Raw genomic sequence first — 19,064 nt, 5'->3', positions numbered from 1 at the left:
GAGGACCAGGCTTCCTTGTGGGTCAATTCCCAGAGCATCACTGCAGCCAACATGACAAGACTGAGCCACTGGAAAGGTGAGGAAACTAAACCTGAGAGTCTTGCATTAAGTAGAAACAGGGAAACTTGAAGGAAGTTCATCATGATCCAAAGTAGGTGGTGTTCCACAACTTTTGGCAGAAGAAGATAGGAATTTTCTCTGGGGGAAAACATTTCCCAATTTAAGTCAACAGAATTCTCAAAATTAAAGAGCAACAAAAATTAGTTTATAATTAATAATCACAAAGATCCTGTCAGCAAATAACAGAGAAAACAATAAATACCTAGACTGTAAGAACTTCTCATACCAAAACTGTCAGTTACAGAATCTATATCAGCTGTGTGCGAAATGTTTTAAAATAAAAAATCTCAAAGGTGAATAGCAATAAATTATTAGAAATAAGCCAGACTTATTTATCCCACCCCTACCCCTGGTAGATTATTTCTCTGCAGAAACTAAACTACCTCAGAGAAAACAACGTCAAATACAGACTTTGGGGGTTTCCCCACAAAAAAAAGAGGCCAGCCTGTTGCACCTGCCCACCAGACAATTTTGCCAGTTGAGATGTCTTTCTACTCTCACAGAACCTCCAGTGTTTTTAAATGGCTCACTCTTAAATCAGCAGCCAAGGGATCATCAGACTTTTGAGGACAGCCTCCAACAGAAAACAAAGAGTACAACAAAAACAGAAAATAGGAGTCTGGAGAAACGTACAACACAGAACAAAACAAGACAAAACCCAGTACATGTGGTCATTTTGTCACTTTATTGATGATGGTAATTTTGAACCAACCATTTGGTAAGATAGTATCTATCAGGTTTCTCCATTGTAAAGCTACCATTTTCTCCTCTAATTAATAAGCAATCTATGGAGAGATTACTTTTAGATTGGGTAAATAACCTGTTCCCCATCAGACTTTTATCCAATCATTTTCACATCCATTGATAAGTGTTGTCAGAATCAGTTGTTTACTATGATGGTTAAAAAAATGAGTTTTTTGTTTTGTTTTGTTTTTCCCGAGGCAGAGTCACATCCTGTTGCCCAGGGTGGAGTGCAGTGGCACAATCTTGGCACACTGCAACTTCTGCCTCCCACAGCCTTCTGAGTAGCTGGGAATACAGGCATGTGCCCCATGCCTCGCTAATTTTTTGTATTTTTAGTAGAGACAGAGTTTCACCATGTTGGCCAGGCTGGTCTTAAACTCCTGGCCTCAAGTGATCCACCCACCTTGGCCTCCCAAAGTGCTGGGATTATAGGCATGAGCCCCTGCACCTGGCCGAAAAATGGCAATTTTATATTATTCCTTCTACAGTTATTAGTTGGCATTCTAACATAATAAAGCTTTCCCTTTTCCTTCCTTTCTTAATTTATTGATTTAGTATAAATATGGACCCCTGGATTTTAAAAAAAAGTCAGTGGGTCATAATCTATTACTGATTTTGATGCTCAGACTGCCCCAGATATGGCACTATTTGGCTTAATTTTTTTTTTTTTTTTTTTGAGACAGAGTCGAGTTGTGTCCCATAGGCTGGAGCACAGTGGCCCTATCTTGGCTCACTGCAACCTCCGCCTCCTGAGCTCAAGCCATCCTTCCACCTCAGCCTCCTGAGTAGCTGGAACTACAAGCACACATCACCATGCCTGGCTAATGTTTGTATTTTTTGTAGAGACAAGGTTTCACCATGTTGCCCAGGCTGGTCTCAAACTCCTGGGCTCAAGGATCCAGCCACCTCAGCCTCCCAGAGTGCTGGGATTATAGGCATGAGCCACCATGCCCAGCCACTATTTTCATTGTGAAGACCTTTATTGCTCTGTATGAATTTTTAAAAGCTGACTACTTATTTTGCAATAATTTAGATTTATAAAAAGTTGCAAAGATAGTTCAGAGTTCCTGTACATCCTTCAACCAGTTCCCCTAATGTTACCATCTTACATAATCATGGTACATTTGTTAAAACAAAGAAATTAACATTGAGTACATTACAATTAACTGAGCTTACAGACTTTATTTGAATGTGGCTGGTTTTTTCAGTTATATCCTGTTACCTAGCTTTATAAAAAAACAAAATATTATAATTTTATAAAACATATAAGCTAATTAAAAACAAAGCCAGCCTCACAAAAGATATGCAGATGTATAATGCAGGCTGAAGATAAACAGCTTAGCTGTTGTTAATAAGTACAGTTTAGAAAAGAAAAGTTGAACAGTCAAGACAAGTAGTTTTGGGAACTGTCCAAGAAGGTAATTTTTAGCAAAGTAAACAGTACTAATAAATAAATAGGACTATGATTTTAGTACACCTCTGCGCCTGGTCTTCCCAATGATCGCTCTGCTGACCTTTCACCTCAGTACACCAGAGACAGAGGTGTACTAAAATCATACAAATCTTTGGAAATCAACAGAATGTACTTTTGTTTGTGCTGACCCTACTTGGGTCTCCTCTCCAACAGCAACAATCTCGGTTAGGGTAATTCCTTTTGGCTAAGTTTTCACCTCAGACTGAATGACTGATTCCAGTAGCAAAGGTCAGAAATGTTCAAACTGTAACAAATCAAAATAAATTATGACATACTGTACTCTATTCTCTAATCTAGAATTATCCTGAGGCTATCAATTAATATCATCTTGTGAGCCAATTAATCAATTAAGCAAGCAATCAAGCCACAAGCATCTACTACACTCTTCCTGTGTATAAGGAACTATGCTGGATGTTCAGGGGTAACAGCCCAATTTGAGGGGCTCATAATTTTGTTAAAATAATTTCCAATATGCCTCTGGAGAGGGCCAGAACAGCAAAAAGAATTCAGGATGTAAGGGTTAGAGCAATGCTTTTAATTTTTCAGCCCCAATACATAAAACAGCTACCCCGGTTGAAGCAGAGGAGGCCTAATGCCCCATGTACTCCAATTCCCTCTCCTCACTGTGGGGGCCCCAAAAGGCACGTCCAGGGGACGCTAGGCAAAGGCAGAACTGAGCATAGTTTGTTGGGGGTTAGAGATATGGGGAGTGAAATAAATAATTAACTGACAGAAACGTCTTTCTTCATAGCTCGAAAATCAAATGTTTATAAATTGATGTTGACTAACTTCATTAATAGCAAACCTAATTTCCCAGAACAGAAATAAACTTTGTACATAAATTTGGAAGGTCAGCTTGCATAACTACCCTCCACCCCTGCCATGAGATTAGATGGAGGCTCTGAATTTCCTACAAGACAAGTACTTCTCTGTGAAATGTGTGAGAGAGGCTCAAAGAATTTGATTTCAGGTTAACAGTGATTCCTGTGAATGTCTAGGACTGAACTGTAAAGAGAGAATAAACAAGTTGTTAGATGCTGAGAGCACCTGGCTATGGCATCAGGAGTCCGATTCCAAAAATGGAATAGCAGCCAACGCCCAGGAGGTCATCTGTCTTTCCTCCAAGTAGAGTGTAGCTGCTGCTAGCTGAGGAGGCCGCGGTTTCTAACTGGTATGTTATTCTGGACTCCCAGTGAGGCCAGACAGCATGCTGTGAGTGTGTTGGAAGGGGCCTAGCCTGAAGGGCTGTCCCAGACACACCAGTTGCTGCCTTATTAGGCTTCCTTAATATAGAGTCCTCTTTTGAAGCACAGAACTTGCTTTGCTTTTGGCTGCTCACATATGTTGTAGAAAAGTTCAGCTAAAGTCTACCCTTAAAAGTCAAAGACAAACATTCCGGAAGAAGCTTGGCTCTGAAGCAGAATGGGCTCAGCAGTCTTAAGAGGTAAAAGGCTCCAAGCGCCCAAGGCCCCAGTTCAGTTAATGGAGACTGCAGCATTGGGAAAGTATACCCAGGAAAACTCACTGAGCTGAAAGGGTTGCTTTTCTTTATTCCATAAAAATCTGATAATAAACCTAGCTTTGCCTCTAGGGTCTTTATATGCAAAAGGAATTACATCTAGAAAACAAAAAAATTATTTTCTTCTGCTGATCCAGCCAGCAAAAGTGTACATGGATTCCTTCCTTAGCTCAACTTGTAGCACCTGTTTGGAAGCAGAGGGCTCAATCAGATGACCTCAAAAGGTCCTTTTCTGGTCTAATTATAACCTAAGCCAAATTAAAACCTGGAGCCCAGGGGAAGGTTCCGATGCAGCGTGTTAACAAAATGACCTCCCTTTCACCCTCCTGCATTCTAACATGAATACAAAGACACATAAACACACCTATACTCGCAGCTGGCTGGCTTCTAACTGCTAGCTGTAAGTCTCTAGAGATTGGGAATTTGTTGTAAACCCTATTTCTTTTGAGGATGTATTAGGGAAGAGAGGAAGACTACAGGGAATTAGGAAAGATTTGGTTCCTACCTTGATAGACCGAGTTCTTCAGATGAGGGGATGGAGAGTGCCGCAGTGAACAAGGCCCACAGGCTGAAGCCTCCCAGTGCTAGGTGGAGGTGAGCAGCAGGCGAGCAGGAAGCCACCAAGACCAGAGGCAGTGTATGAGGGGTGGATGCTGAAAGCCCCCGCACAGACTGCTTTGCTTGGAGGATGGCTCTCAAGTGCGTATTTGCAGGAGCAAGTGAACTGGAACAAAAAAGGTCCCAATGCTGCTCTTTGACTGCTCAGTGTGGCCAGCCCTTTGGCTGTGTGAGCAGCCCTCTGGCTATTCCTTTTAACTCCCGGGCTTCAGGACGCAAAACCAGAGTGTACTCTGCTCCCACTCTCCAAAGGCAGTGGACTGAAGCATGCAGGCTAGGAAGCTGCTATCCAATCAGAAAGCCCAAAGCTGTAAATAAAAGGCCCCATATGCCCAGTAAAGAAGGCTATGAGAAGAATCTAGATTGAATTACACAAGCCAGTTGTGGGGCCAGGGTGGAGGAGGCTGGAAAAAGAGGGGAGGGAAGCCTAGCTGCCCTTCAAATAATCTTTTTATTCAAGTACACCCTTCCCTCAGCATGACTCCCGGAGCCATCAAAGCCTTGTTCCCCCTGGGAGACAATCTGACCATGTTCTCCACAGAGGAGTCATGGTCTAAGACTCCTCAGGCAGAGTCAAAGCCTTTTCCCGGAGGTATCTCATCTTCCAGGAGGCTTGCCCTGACAGTCTCTGGCGTTCAGCTCACAGTGCCTGGGAAGAGCACTGGGACTGGCTCACTCATAGGTGGCAGCAAAAACCATTTCTGTGTTCCAGAAATGGTTTAGTTATAAGATTAAAGTGAAAGTAATTTATATATTTTTGTTTACTTAAGCCCTTAAATTTAAAAATCAGGTAGCTGAAGCCTGCGTTCTGAGTATTCAGCAGCACAGGTTCTGTAATTATTCAAAACATGGATTTTGGTGTTAAGACAAGTCTGGGTCCAACTCTGACACATTACTTGCCAACTGTGGAATTCTGGGTAGTCACTCAACCTCACTAAACTTCAGCTCCTTCATTTGTAAAACTGTCATAATATTTTCCCTGAAAAGCTTCAAGTAAAATTAAGATATTGTAAAAAAAACAAAAAAACAAGGGCCGGGCGCGGTGGCTCAAGCCTGTAATCCCAGCACTTTGGGAGGCCGAGGCGGGTGGATCACGAGGTCAAGAGATCAAGACCATCCTGGTCAACATGGTGAAACCCCGTCTCTACTAAAAATACAAAAAATTAGCTGGGCATGGTGGCGCGTGCCTGTAATCCCAGCGACTCAGGAGGCTGAGGCAGGAGAATTGCCTGAACCCAGGAGACGGAGGTTGCGGTGAGCCGAGATCGCGCCATTGCACTCCAGCCTGGGTAGCAAGAGCGAAACTCCGTCTCAAAAAAAAAAAAAAAAAAAACAAAAAAAAAACCCAACACATGGTAAGTGCTTAGTAATAAGTCACTATTATTATATTTCTGGCAGATGAGCAGTGGAGTTCTTTCCTGTCTCCGTTACCAGTTTCCCAGAAAATCTAAAGGTTCCAGGTCCAGGGAAGTGGCAGGCAAAATCTCTTTAGATACTAATCCACCTCTAGTAATACCTGTTGCAAGGCGTGTTCCTAGACTGATGGTGCTTCTCCTGGGGCCCCAGATCATATCCCAGTAGGGAAGGGGAGAGTGTGTGATCCCAAGTTGGCAGGATAGGTTTTGTCCAGGGTGCTGTCTGACCATCACAGCTGCCTGTGAGGCCTATGGGTTAATAATAGCAACTCTGATGCCAATGGATTAAGACAGAACTGTAGGAGGTGTTTATTTTTACACTCTGGCGTCAGTATCAAGTTCTACTGGTTACTGCCAAATCTAGGGCAGCTTCCTGCTCCAGGAGTGGCCTCAGGCTTCTCCAGGTTGCTAAGTTGGATTCTATAGGAAGCAAGCCTTGTTGAAAACAGTTCAGCATTAAACAGCGACAGGGAAGAGGAAGAGGAACAAATAGAGCTTTCATATGTCCAGCTGTCTAGTGCCAAACCTCTGGGACCAGGTGGGCCTCAAGTTGAAAGCTATTGCTCATAGTACTCTGAGTCAGGTAGGCCCCGCTGTTCTGGACAGGGTACACACACACACATTGGCTGCACTGAAATGATCTGAATAAAATCAAAGAAAGAGTGCCACTCAACTACCCAGAAACTCAGCCTTATCAGTCATAAGTCCCCGACTAGGGCGTTGAGTGCTGACATTGTAAAGAAAAAGAAAAAGCCTGCTTGGGAAGGTTTTACAGGAATCTGAGACAGAGGATGGCTAAGTTAGGCTAGTCCTCAACCAATTTGCATGGTTTTAAGCAGGTACATCAAATTCCTTGAAAATCTGCCACCAGAGATTTCTTCCTAGATATGACACCCTGGGATAGAAATCTCATTGGGCCAGGAGCCAGTACCTAGATAATCTCTCCTGAAAGCTTCTTCATCCCTGCAAGACCTAGAGACTGGTGTCCCAGGAGCTTTATACTTTGACTACAGTATCTGGAACTCTGTGGATATCCCACTAACCTCCCTGGAAGGCAGCTTTTGCCACAGTGTCTACTTGCCCCATCAGGAGGACAGGAGCGTGAGGAGCCTCACAGCTGAAGAGCTGATGTAAATAGATATAGACTGGCTCACTCTGGAGCCAGGAGCACAGCAGACTGCCGTGGAATGACAAAAATGTACCACACACCAGGTAGGAATGCTGACATGCAAACAAAGCAGCCGAGCAGCCAAGCGCACAGGAACAGTGACTCTGTCATCTTCTTGCCATCACAGGTCATCGTCAGTGACACAACATGTTAATACCTTAAGAAGCCAGGGTGCTGGCAAGAAGGCAGGCTGGTGAGCGACTCATTTAATACATTTTTTCCTGTCATTCCAGGATTATCCACTCAGTCATCAGAACAACAGTGCAGCCTTAGAAACAACCAGATTTGATCACTAGTGATAAAGGAGTTTGATCTTAGCTTCATCTGGAAGCTACCCATGCCTAGGACAGTGGCAGGATGCTCAAGGACAGAAACACTACTTTCATTCTTGGCTTTTCCTCCAACTTGCTGGGTCATCTGGGTCAAGGTACCTGTTCTCTCAAAGCTCTATATTTACCATCTAGAAAAAAGACTAACTATCCATCTTCTGGTATGTGGTAAGAAAAAAATATTTGAAAAATAAAAAGAATAAGGGAAATGTAAATTCTGCAGTCTTTAGACTAAAGTATTTCAGAAATACAATGGTCATCCATGCATGCAGGTAGGGTGCCCTGATCTCCTGTGTCCTCCCTCTTCTAGGGTCACAGTGGCCATGTTAGGAAGTGGGCCTGGTCTGTGCCCAGAGATGCAGTGCCCTTCTTTTAGGCCTATAATCCCCACCACTGGTTTGAGGATCAGGTGAAATAGTTAGGAATATGCCTACCTAGACATAAGGTATTAATTTCCACTAACATGTAATACGGAATTTAGAAATATGCAAGCAAAAGAAACAATTTCACTTACTACCTTATCTATCTAGGAGCCGCAAAGCTAATTCTCTCCTGTTTGTAGGCCCAGGACACTGATCTGAGGCCTATATCCCACTGATGTGCCATTCAGCAGCAGGACTCACTGGAACGTAGCCTAAAAGGCCTGAGAGAGCAACATTAATGAGGGATGTATTCCACTGCTTAGTTAGAACAAAGGCGATACTGTATTCTAAACCCAACACAAGTTTTCACTGTTTCTAGCCCAGCAATCCCTCAGTGTTGGGTTAGTCTGCCAGTCTCCAGAAATCCTGAAGAGAACTAGAAATCTACTCTTTGTTGATGGTGACACCTCTTTTTCTGTAAGTGCCTACCCTCGGATTCAAAACAGACGTTCAGACCTCCTGCAGCCTCTGGTGAGACCCACCTCCTTTCAGAGAAGGGGCCTCAAAATCGGGAGTTAGAAAACTCTTTCTGTAAAGGGCCAGACAATAAATATTTCAGCTTTGTGGGCTATATAGTCTTGCCACGTCATTAAACATTTTTTTTTAAGTTTACAATTTATAATTATAGGTATCTATGGAGCACAAAGTGATACTATGATTTATGAATATCATGTGGAATAATTAAATTAAGCCAATTAACATGTCCATTGCTTCAAATACTTATCTTTTTTTTGGTGAGAATATTTGAAATTTACTTTCTTAGCAATTTTGAAATGTACGATACCTTTTTATAAACAAACAAACAATTCCTCTTAAAAAATGTAAAAGCCATTCTCAGCTTGTGGATCATATAAAACCACCCTGGCAGGGGCCATAATTTGCTGACTCCTACTCTAGACCTTAAAGGCCTCCCTATTAAAGGTTTGCATGTTAAAATTCTGACCCTATTGGGTCTACCTAGAGGGCTGACGCCGGGCTCTAGGCAGGGCTGACACATTTCTCAAGAGGCAACTCCCCTCTAAGGAGCCACTGAGGAACGTGAAGGAAAAATCCTGAGGTTATTTGTATTAGAGCTGACAGACTGGCTAATTTCCCTCACATTTTAAAACACTTCAAAAGCTTCTATAGAATTTAGCTTATTGCACTATTATTCTGGGTGTAGACTGAACCATAAACCATCTTTATCTTTCTGTTTCTGCTTAATAATACTATCCCGTGCCTCTACGAGGCCTTTTTTTTCTTCCTTCCCCCAGGTTCCAAATCCACACTTGAATTGGCTCAGGCCTGAACTCACTCCCCATTCTATATGTGGCATGGCTGTGGATAGCAAGGAAACTATCAATAGACAGATGGATTTGGATACAGTAAATAGGGATAAAAGGCATGAGGGTAGGGAAGAGTTTGTTTTGAGCAAAGATTTAGGGCTGACTTTGAATCTAGGCACCATCACAAATAATTACAGGTTCTGTAAACAGGTAGCAAACTGCTACAGAAGCATCCTAAGAACGATGTATAGGCCGGGCGTGGTGGCTCACGCCTGTAATCCCAGCACTTTGGGAGGCTGAGGCAGGCGGATCACAAGGTTAGGAGATCGAGACCATCCTGGCCAACATGATGAAACCCCATCTCTACTAAAATACAAAAAATTAGCCAGGCGTGGTGATGCTGTAGTCCCAGCTACTCAGGAGGCTGAGGCAGCTGGAACCCAGGAGGCGGAGATTGCAGTGAGCAGAGATTGAACCACTGCACTCCAGCCGTGCGACCAAGCGAGACTCCATCTCAAAAAAAAAAAAAAAAAGAATGATATAGAAATGGTTAGAAATCTTTGTAGTCATACCTCCCCATATACCAGAAGCTAGAGGAAACAAATTACTTATTGCTAAAGAGTAATTCTTATAATATTAGCTATTTATTATTTACTGTGTTACTCACCATGCTAGATGTATATCATAAGTTCATTTTTTTTTTTCTTTTCTGAGACAAGAATCTTGCTTTGTCACTCAGGCTGGAGCGTGGTGGTGCTATCTCGGCTCACTACAAGCTCTGCCTCCCAGATTCAAGTGATTCTCGTTTGTCAGCTACCCGAGTAGCTGAGATTACAGGCGAGTGCCACCACGGCCAGCCAATTTTGTATTTTTAGTAGAGATGAGGTTTCGCCATGTTGGCCAGGCTATTGTCAAACTCCTGGCCTCAAGTGATCCTCCCACCTCAGCCTCCCAAAGTGCTGGAATTATAGGTGTGAGCCACCGTGTCTGGCCCATAAGTGCATTTCTAATCTTCATGATAACCGTGCAAAGTAGGTATTATCTCTATTTTACAGTTGAGGAAACTCAGGCTCTTGCAGAGATAAACTTTATCCAAGATCACAGAGCCAGAAAGTAGAAAAGTTGGGCTTGCAACTGCTGTCTGACTCACTCCAAAGCCCGTGCTCTTTCTACTATAATACACTGCTAATATCCTTGATAGAGAAAAACAATAAGCAAATCCCTTAATTTGGGTCTTGTTTGACTTTGTTCCAAATAGCAGCAATCTATGATGTCAGTCACAGGCTTGAAAAAAAATAGCAGCACTCTGTCGACCTTTTTCTATACTCTGAATATTAATGAATGACAAGGTACTAAAAATCACAAGTATGACAATTTTATATGGTAGCAATTCAGATTAAATTAATACAGCTACATTCTTAACTAAGCTGGGGGTTTATTTGAGCTAACACTTCTTTATTCTTTGCAAAAATAAAACAGGATTTTAATATTAAATCTTTGCTTCATAGCCAAATAAGTCTCTTTTCAACACTGGTATATGTTTATCTTTTACCAGTATTGTGAGTTGTTATTTTGTAAACAATTTAGCTGAACTGAATTAGTTCCCCACCTTCCCAGGCCTCAGATTATTAGTTGCCAATCAAATATTTATTCTCCCTTTATCTTTCAAATTAACAGAACTCTGATATTTGGCTGTGTAAAATGATGCCCAAATAAAATTCCACATTTCTACCTCCCTTGCAAGTAAGGGTGGCCATTTGACCATGTTACGGTGGGATTGTTGTGTGGAACTTCTGGGTAGTCTCTTTATGATGAACAGGGTGCCTCCTTCTCCCTCCCTTCCTCCATCCTGCTGCTAGGAAGGTAGGTGTGATGACTAGAGCTACAGTAAGTCATCTTGTACCATAAGAATGGCCTAGAGATAGCAGAGCAAAAAGCTGGAAGGGGTGTGGGTCTCTAATGACTGTGGAGCTGCCATACTAGCCCAGGACTATCTACCTCTCTACTTCTGTTGTTGATGAGAGAGAAAAAAAACTCCATCTTATTTAAGCCACCAATGTTGGGTTTCTGTTACTTATATCTATTGCTACTTTATACATCCTACCACATGCTCCATCCCTACTGCTACTAAAGACCAACCTATAGTCATCACTTATCTAAGTTTCCACATCAACCCCTAACCTGGTTTCCCTCCCTAGAATCATCTTAATAGACAGCAAATGAATTCTATTTGTATCACTCTTGCTTAAAAACCATTTGAAGGCTTTCCATAAAATCCAAATTCCCTAAAGGTATATCCTATCCTTGATAATTCATCTCTTCACTCTCATCTTTTGCCCTGTGGTCATACTATCAACTCAGATCAACTTGGTACTGACTGGAACACTGCTCCTCCATTTGTCTGGCTAACTCCTAATCATCCATTAGGTTTTTAGCTAAAATATCACAAATTCACGGCTCTTCCCAGACTACTGGTTGTATTTTCTCAAAGTGCCTTGCACTTTTCTATATTGTGTTTTATACTTGTTTATTTGGCTTCTAACATTAGACAGCAAGTTTCATGAGGCAGGAACTCTGTCTACCATTATTTGTTGTTGTATACTCAGAACCCAGCAGTGTCTGGCATACACAATAGATTAATATTTTCAAATGAATTAATGAAATTTTCAAGAGGGCAGCCAAGCAGTATGTAGCAAAATTTGAAATAAGCATGCTTTCTAGTCTACTTCTATGAAATGTATTTAAAAGAAATAACATAAAAGCACATAAAGTTATATATATATATATATATATATATATATATATATATATATATAAGTATTATTTACAAAGGCAAAGAAAATATTATTTAAAACAATTTTTTTAAAAAAATAGAAATAGGGGCTTGCTATGTTGCCCAGAATGGTCTCAAACTCCTGGGCTCAAGTGATCCTCCCACCTCAGCCTCTCAAATTGCTGGGATTAGAGACATGAGCCACTGTACCCAGCCAAAATTTAAAAATATTTTAAATGTCCCCTCAGTAATGAATTGGTTAAATAAATTCCGATGTAATCCATGCAATGAAGTATTCCACAAAACACAAAAAGATGTGTCAGAATGGTTGTCAGGATAAAACTGTGCTCATAATATAGGTTTTTAAAATTCTTTTAAATGAGTAATTTACAAAGTACAACTCTCAGGTCAGGCACGGTAGCTCACGTCTGTCATCCTAGCACTTGGGGAGGCCGAGGCGGGTAGATCACTGGAGGTCAGGAGTTCGAGACCAGTCTGGCCAACATGACAAAACCCCATCTCTACTAAAAATACAAAAATTAGTCAGGCATTGTGGTGCATGCCTGTAATCCCAGCTACTCAGGAGGCTGAGGCATGAGAATCTCTTGAACCGGGGAGGCACAGGTTGCATTGAGCCAAGATCATGCCACTGTACTCCAGCCTGGGCAACAGAACAAGACTGTCTCAAAAACAAACAAACAAACAACAACAACAACAAAAACAAAGTACAATTCTCAAGTCCAGAATCCATGGTTGAAAACCTAAGAATGACTGCTCTTTTGGTTCCCTTTGAATTGTGCTTCTGCCTCTTAGCAGTCATCGTCATCATCATCCCAGTAGTAGCAGTAGCAATTAATATGTATAGTCATTAGTGATTACCTCACTGCCAGACATTGTGATGAGAACTGCATGTGCATCATCTCATTTAATGCTGACAAAACTATACAAGGTGGGAACTATTAGGATGATGTGAAATTGTCAATATGCATTTTCTTTAACCTGCAAAAATGCCCATTTCATAGGGTTAAACTTAATGTTATTATTTCTCAGGGGCCCAGAGGGTTTACAAAAATTATCCATGTTTTTAAAATTGGAGATTGGCTGAGCTGAGCTTCATACCCAGGTGTGCTTGGTACCACAGTAGCTGTGCTCTTCTGTGTGATGTATAAAAGAGAGAGGGAAGGAGGAAGGAAAAACAAAACAAAAAACAAAGTATAACTCATGGTAGGATGCCATTTGTATTTTTAAAAATGCACACACATCTTTTTGCTTATCTGTATTCTCTGGCAATAACTGGGATGATGGACTCTGGGGCCATCTGGGATCCTCACAGGCCTGAAAGCCTGGACCTCATGAAACATCAGCACGGGAGACATGAGGGACTACCCACTTACAGCATCAAAGACAGCTACCTGTACTGGGAAAACAAGTATCTAATGAGTGCCCACTAAATGCCTAATACCTTAATTCAGAGAAGAAACAAAAGCTACAGGTGTGCGTAGGGCAAATTATAATTCACTGAGAAAGCTAAATGTTGTTTTAAAAGATTCAAATTATATTCAAAGTTCTAAAATGCCTTATATTAGCTTGAGAAAATTGTGGAAATAAAAACAAAAAATTAGATGAGAATATTCTTAAAACTTGTGCTTGCCCTTTTCATGAAAAACTTGTAAAAGAAAATTTATACCTGAAGAAATTTTTCTGTATTTTTATCTTGAATTAACACCTTAGTTCACAGGTAGGTAACGTAAACCTGATACATATCTTTTGGGAGAGTTAAAAACACAAGAATTAGGCCGGGCACGGTGGCTCACGCCTGTAATCCCAGCACTATGGGAGGCCGAGGCGGGTGGATCACGAGGTCAAGAGATCGAGACCATCCTGGTCAACACGGTGAAACCCTGTCTCTACTAAAAATACAAAATATTAGCTGGGCATGGTGGCGCATGCCTGTAGTCCCGGCTCCTCGGGAGGCTGAGGCAGGAGAATTGCCTGAACCCAGGAGGCGGAGGTTGCGGTGAGCCGAGATCGCGCCATTGCACTTCAGCCTGGGTAACAAGAGCGAAACTCCGTCCCAAAAAAAAAAAAAAAAAAAATGTTATACTCAGTTGAACTAAGGAGGAACCGAAATCTTCACCAAATTAAACTGGAAACATTTCTTCAGAGCAGAATTTGGCTCATTACAGATGTGGACATATTTACACATACTTCCTTCTGGCCCTCCTTTTTGGGATGTGGGGTGCTGAAAAGGATCTAGGGAATCCAGTGATGGGCTTCTGGAATATGCAGGGAGAGTATCCTTGGGACAGTTCCTCTCTTAGAGTTTCCTTCACACCTGGTGATGTGCTCCCTCTACTGCTAGTGGGAACCACAGGAGGGGACCCAGAACAGCAGGTTCCAGACAGAATGACAGACAACCCGCCCTTTCTCCCCCTTTAACCTCACCGGTCTTCAACTCTGTCCTATTAGCTGCTTCCAGTGGGGACTGCTGAGTAGCTAGGAAAGAATGCAGGGTGTTTCAAAAGTCCAGCACTAGCTGAGGAACACTTTGTTTTTTTCCTAAAAAGGGCAGTCTAAAAAGTTACATAAGACCCAGCTCTGCTCGCTGGGAGCATTTCCAAGTCCATCTGAAGAGACTCCTCAAGCTGTTCCGAGTTCAGGAAAAGGGTTTGGAATTTCCTGCTTGGCCAACTTATACTGGAGCTATCTCTGGATAGATGTTGGGAGGCTCCAGCAGAGAAAGTAGTAACTCTGTTCTCCTATTGTCAGCTGCTGCCCCATTGGGTTCACCGCGAGACAGCAAATAGTCAAAATCTCAGAGTAAGGACAAGCCCTTTGCTAAAAACACAGCCCATCTGGCATCAGGAGGCAGGACCTGGGAAATCTAACAGCTTAACCCAGAAGTACGTAACAGTGCTCTGGAAGAGTTTCCTTCTCTGCTTTGGGCAAATGTTTGAAGGAATCTGTGGCCCTGAGAACCTTAAATGCCAAAGTCTCACCCAAGGACTAAATGACTTACTCAATAAATATTAACTGAGCACCTCCAAAGTGCCAGGCACTGTAATGTGTGAAAGAAACAGACTTGATGCCTGCCTTCATGGAGCTTACAGTTCACACCCAGGGATTCCAAACAAATATGTAACTATGACTATATACACAATTAAGTAGGCCTTTGGAATGTGCTGCATTCAGAGGAAAGACAGTTAAATCATGAAAGCCAGTTCTGTCCAGAAAAGCCAATTAGTATATTTATTAATCAGGGTCCAGTTTACACTGTATTTATTGGCAACTACAATTATCTGTTTTTTTCTTTCTAAAAATTTTTTTTTTTTTTTTAGAGATGGGGTTTCACTATGTTGGCCAGGCTGGTCTTGAACTACTAGGCTCAAGCGGTCCTCCTGCCTTGGCCTCTTAAAAGTTCTGGGATTACAGGTGTGAGTCACCACATGCCCAGCCAATTATCTATGCTTGAAATGAAAACTCTGGCACTTGAAAAGTCACTGGAATCTATCAGTAACATACTCTTAGTTAAGCTCCACTTTTATTTCCATTCATTTTTTGGGAGTTCAGTACCTATTTTTACATTACATATTTTTATTTAAAGCATAGGAACTCACTTCAGCTAACAAACTATTGTCCATTACAGTGAAGAAATAGAACCCTGATTTGCTCTTTCCAGCATCAGGCCATTCATTTTTGTTTCTCTCTGGTCAATGTAAAGAGCTAAGAAAAGGTGGGTATAGAACTCTGCTCTTAAGGACTAATTCTGTAGCACCTGGCAAGTTATTTGATTCTTCTCAGCCTCAGTTTCATTTTAAAGTGGAGATAATACCTTCCCCACAGGGTGGTGGCAGGAGTTACAGAGAAGATATATAAGATATCTAGGACACTGACTGTTATTTAGGGAGGGCCCAATAAGTGACAACTATAATAAATGTGAATCAGGAATCTCCTCTTCTTTTCTCGAACCTGAATCCCTCCTATTGCCTTTTTGAGACTGTACTACTGTTCAATTTACCAGTTTACAAGGAACCATGTCATGGTCATAGCCAGTGTTTTCTTTTCTTTCTTTTTTTTTTTTTTTTTATGAGACAGAATCTTGCTCTGTTGCCCAGGCTGGAGTGCAGTGACACAATCTCAGCTCATTGCAACCTCCACCTCCTGGATTCAAGCGATTCTTCTGCCTCAGCCTCCTGAGCAGCTGGGACTACAGGCACCTGCCACCATGCCTGGCTAATTTTTGTGTTTTTAGTAGAGATGGGGTTTCACCATATTGACCAGGCTGGTCTTGAACTCCTGACCTCATGATCCACCCACCTCGGCCTCCCAAAGTGCTGGGATTACAGGCGTGAGCCACAGCACCCAGTCCAGTGTTTTCTTTTCAATAGGAATACAACCTTAAATTCTTTAACTTTTCTTCATGGCTTGTTATTTTTCCCCCTGTAAGTTGTAAAGTAAAGCAGCTCAACTCAGGCAATATCCCAGGAAAACAGATAGAAAGGAGGTTAGAGTGAATTTACAAGTTATCTGTAAATCACGAATTTTCTACCCAATGAACAGTTAGGTACATGTTTACTTGAATTGCTCACTGTCACCAGAACATAGTAAAAGCAAGTCTTCCACATAAACTCATAGGCTCACAAGATTTAATTATTTCCAGACATGTATACCATGTGACCCTCCCTAAGTTCCACAGCTTCTGCTTTAGAAAAGTTTCTCTGGGCAAGGTGGTGTGCCTCTGGGGCTCAAGTGGTCCTCCTGCCTCAGCATCCTGAGAAGCTGGGACTACAGGTGTGTACCACCACACTTGGCTAATTTTAAATTGTTTTTTTTCTTTGTAGAGATGAGGGTCTTGAACTCTTAGCTTCGAGTGATCCAGCCTCAGCCTCCCAAAGTGCTGGGATTACAGATGAGAGCCACTGCACCCAGCCTCATTCTGATTCTGATTCCTGGTATTTTTATAACTTTTTTTTTTTTAAAAGAATAGTTTAGGAATTTCTCTATATCCTTGGTTTTCCAAATTTCCAAGATGAGGTACCCTGGGCTAGGTTATTTCTATTTGTTATGCTGGGTAGTCAGTGGACTCTTTCAATTTGTAGATTCATATTCTTCTGTTCTGGGAAGTGTACTTGTATTCTTTCCGTCTTTTCCTTTTGTTTTTGTCCCCACTGATGTGAAAGGTTAAGAAAAGAGATTAAATTATGGAACAACATACCTGAGAAACCGTAATGGCTCCAGAATTTTGCTATAGGTTGAATTTAGGAGAAGCAAACAGATTAAAAGGGATAGGTGGGAGTGGGATAGCATTAGGGAATTGTCATGAAGTTCCATTTGCATAGCAATCACAGTGTTTTTACTCAGAATATAGGTTTATTGAGGTAGCTTAAAGAGTTACCATTTTTGTATGATATTCTCTGCATATGGATGACAGCAATCCCAGAGTGGCTTAAACAACAGAGGAAATGTATTGTCACACATATCAAGAAGACCAGAGGCACAGTGACTGCCAGGTTAGTGAATTCAGAGGCTCACCATGTCCTTTAAATCTGCCATCGTTAGGTCATAGCATGACTGCAGTGGTCATCTCAAACAGTACACTGAGTAATGTTAACATTCAGAGGCATGTACGGAGGAAGGTGGCTATCTCAACAGTTATATTTCAAAGGAGGAATGGGGAAGTCGTTGCTGGGTAAGCAATCAATTGTGATCACGTAGGAGGGTATGCAATTCAGAGCACCAGGGAGGGATTACTTAGCTTTTGTTAGGAGATGGAGTATTTCCTCCAACTAGAGAGGAGACGATGGCTGTAGACATGTTTGTAGATTGGTGGTAGGAAGTAAGAGAGTTCACATATATGCCTTCCTTTTTTCTTCCGAGGTACACAAGTCAAGACTACCAACAGCATAGAAAAGGAGAAAGGTAGGGTGAGCGGTTAAAGAGAGCAATGAACAGATGAAATATTGGTTGTGAAGAGCAGAGTAGGATACTTGTTAGAGAAATATAGTAAAATTGCTGCCAATATGAACTTTGGTAATGAATTCAGTTTTAAATTTTTTGGAACATAAACTCAAGATTTTATTGTTTATAATAAAACAAAAGATGACATTTAAAACTGGATCACTTGGCCCTTTGACTCATCTTCTCCCAGTTCAAAATGCTTGCATCTCTTAATAGCCACATTTTCTTAGATCTGCAATTGGGCTCAACCCACTCAAGCCTTAGCACAATCTTCTCTGTAGTTTTAGCCTTTTTCTGGAAAATCAGATTAGTCTGCCCACCATGGCCACTGTGCTTCCTGTCATAATGCCGTTTTCCCTGGGCATAGAGAGAATCCTTGCCCTTCTTGGACTGTGTCACTTTGTGGGGTTGGTACTTGCCACATTTCTCACAGAAAGTCTGGTGGGTTTTAGGAACATTCACCATATTTGCTGGAGCACTGTCACCTGGAAATGATGAATTTAGAGTGATGCTAAATATGCCGGGCTCTACAATTTTCTCCAGTAAAGCTTAGCTATTTGAGTACAGACATGGAGAAGGTAAGGGGTTATGTTCATTCAGGGATGGGGTTTTATCAGGTAAGTATACTTTTAAAAGAATGATTGTAGTATCAGTGAAGTTTTAATGAAGTTGAAGGACTACTAGTGAGGATACTTCAACAAGTGAATGGAATACACTGAGCTATAAACCATAAAGTCTATGTGGCAACATGGATAAATGCTTTGGAACTAAGTTAATTAAAATAAAGCAAAATATAAAATAATTTTAATGCCACAATTAGGTCCATGCAAAATTTATATATGTGTGTAAACAGAAAGGATAGGCAAGTGGGACTGTAGGTGATTTATTTTGTGATTATTCTTATTTTTTTCTTGCGATAGGGTCTCCCTCTGTTGGCCAGGCCAGAGTGCACTGGTATGATCACAGCTCACTGTAACCTCATCCTCCCGGGCTCAGGTGATCCTCCCACCTCAGCCTCCTGAGTAGCTGGGACTATAGGCGTGTACCACCACACCCAGATAATTTTTAATTTTTTTTTTTGTTGTTGTAGAGACGGGGTTTCACTATGTGGCTCAGGCTAGTCTTGAACCCTTAGACTTAGGTGATCCTCCTGCCTCAGTCTCCCAAAGTTCTAGGATTACAGGTGTGAGCCACCATGACTGGCCCATTTTTATATATTTATTTTGATTTTTAAAATTCCTAAATGTTTTAGATCATGT

General features: G+C 41.6%; 1 protein-coding gene and 1 pseudogene across 3 annotated transcripts in view; both read right to left on the bottom strand.

Annotated features, from left to right (window-relative positions):
- The window catches only part of RUSC2 (RUN and SH3 domain containing 2), a 68,849-nt gene that overhangs the window by 34,016 nt on the left and 15,769 nt on the right, over positions 1–19,064 (bottom strand). Inside the window, exons 1-2 of one of the 3 annotated variants that reach the window (XM_032239973.1) lie at positions 5,992–8,570; positions 4,363–4,581 (exon numbers count right to left, since the gene is read on the bottom strand). The exons of the other annotated variants lie outside the window; for them this stretch is intronic. The gene's annotated coding sequence lies outside the window, so the exon portion shown is untranslated. Of the gene's footprint in view, positions 1–4,362; positions 4,582–5,991; positions 8,571–19,064 lie in introns of those variants that run through there. 3 annotated transcript variants of the gene reach the window in all.
- Positions 16,826–18,746, bottom strand: LOC116524650 (annotated as a pseudogene).

The sequence above is a fragment of the Sapajus apella genome, unplaced genomic scaffold, assembly GCF_009761245.1.
Source record: "Sapajus apella isolate SASKATOON/1434 unplaced genomic scaffold, GSC_monkey_1.0 scaffold46, whole genome shotgun sequence".
NCBI lineage: Eukaryota > Metazoa > Chordata > Mammalia > Primates > Cebidae > Sapajus > Sapajus apella.
Note: the sequence above shows the minus strand (reverse complement) of the source record. Positions and strands in the feature narration are given on the sequence as shown.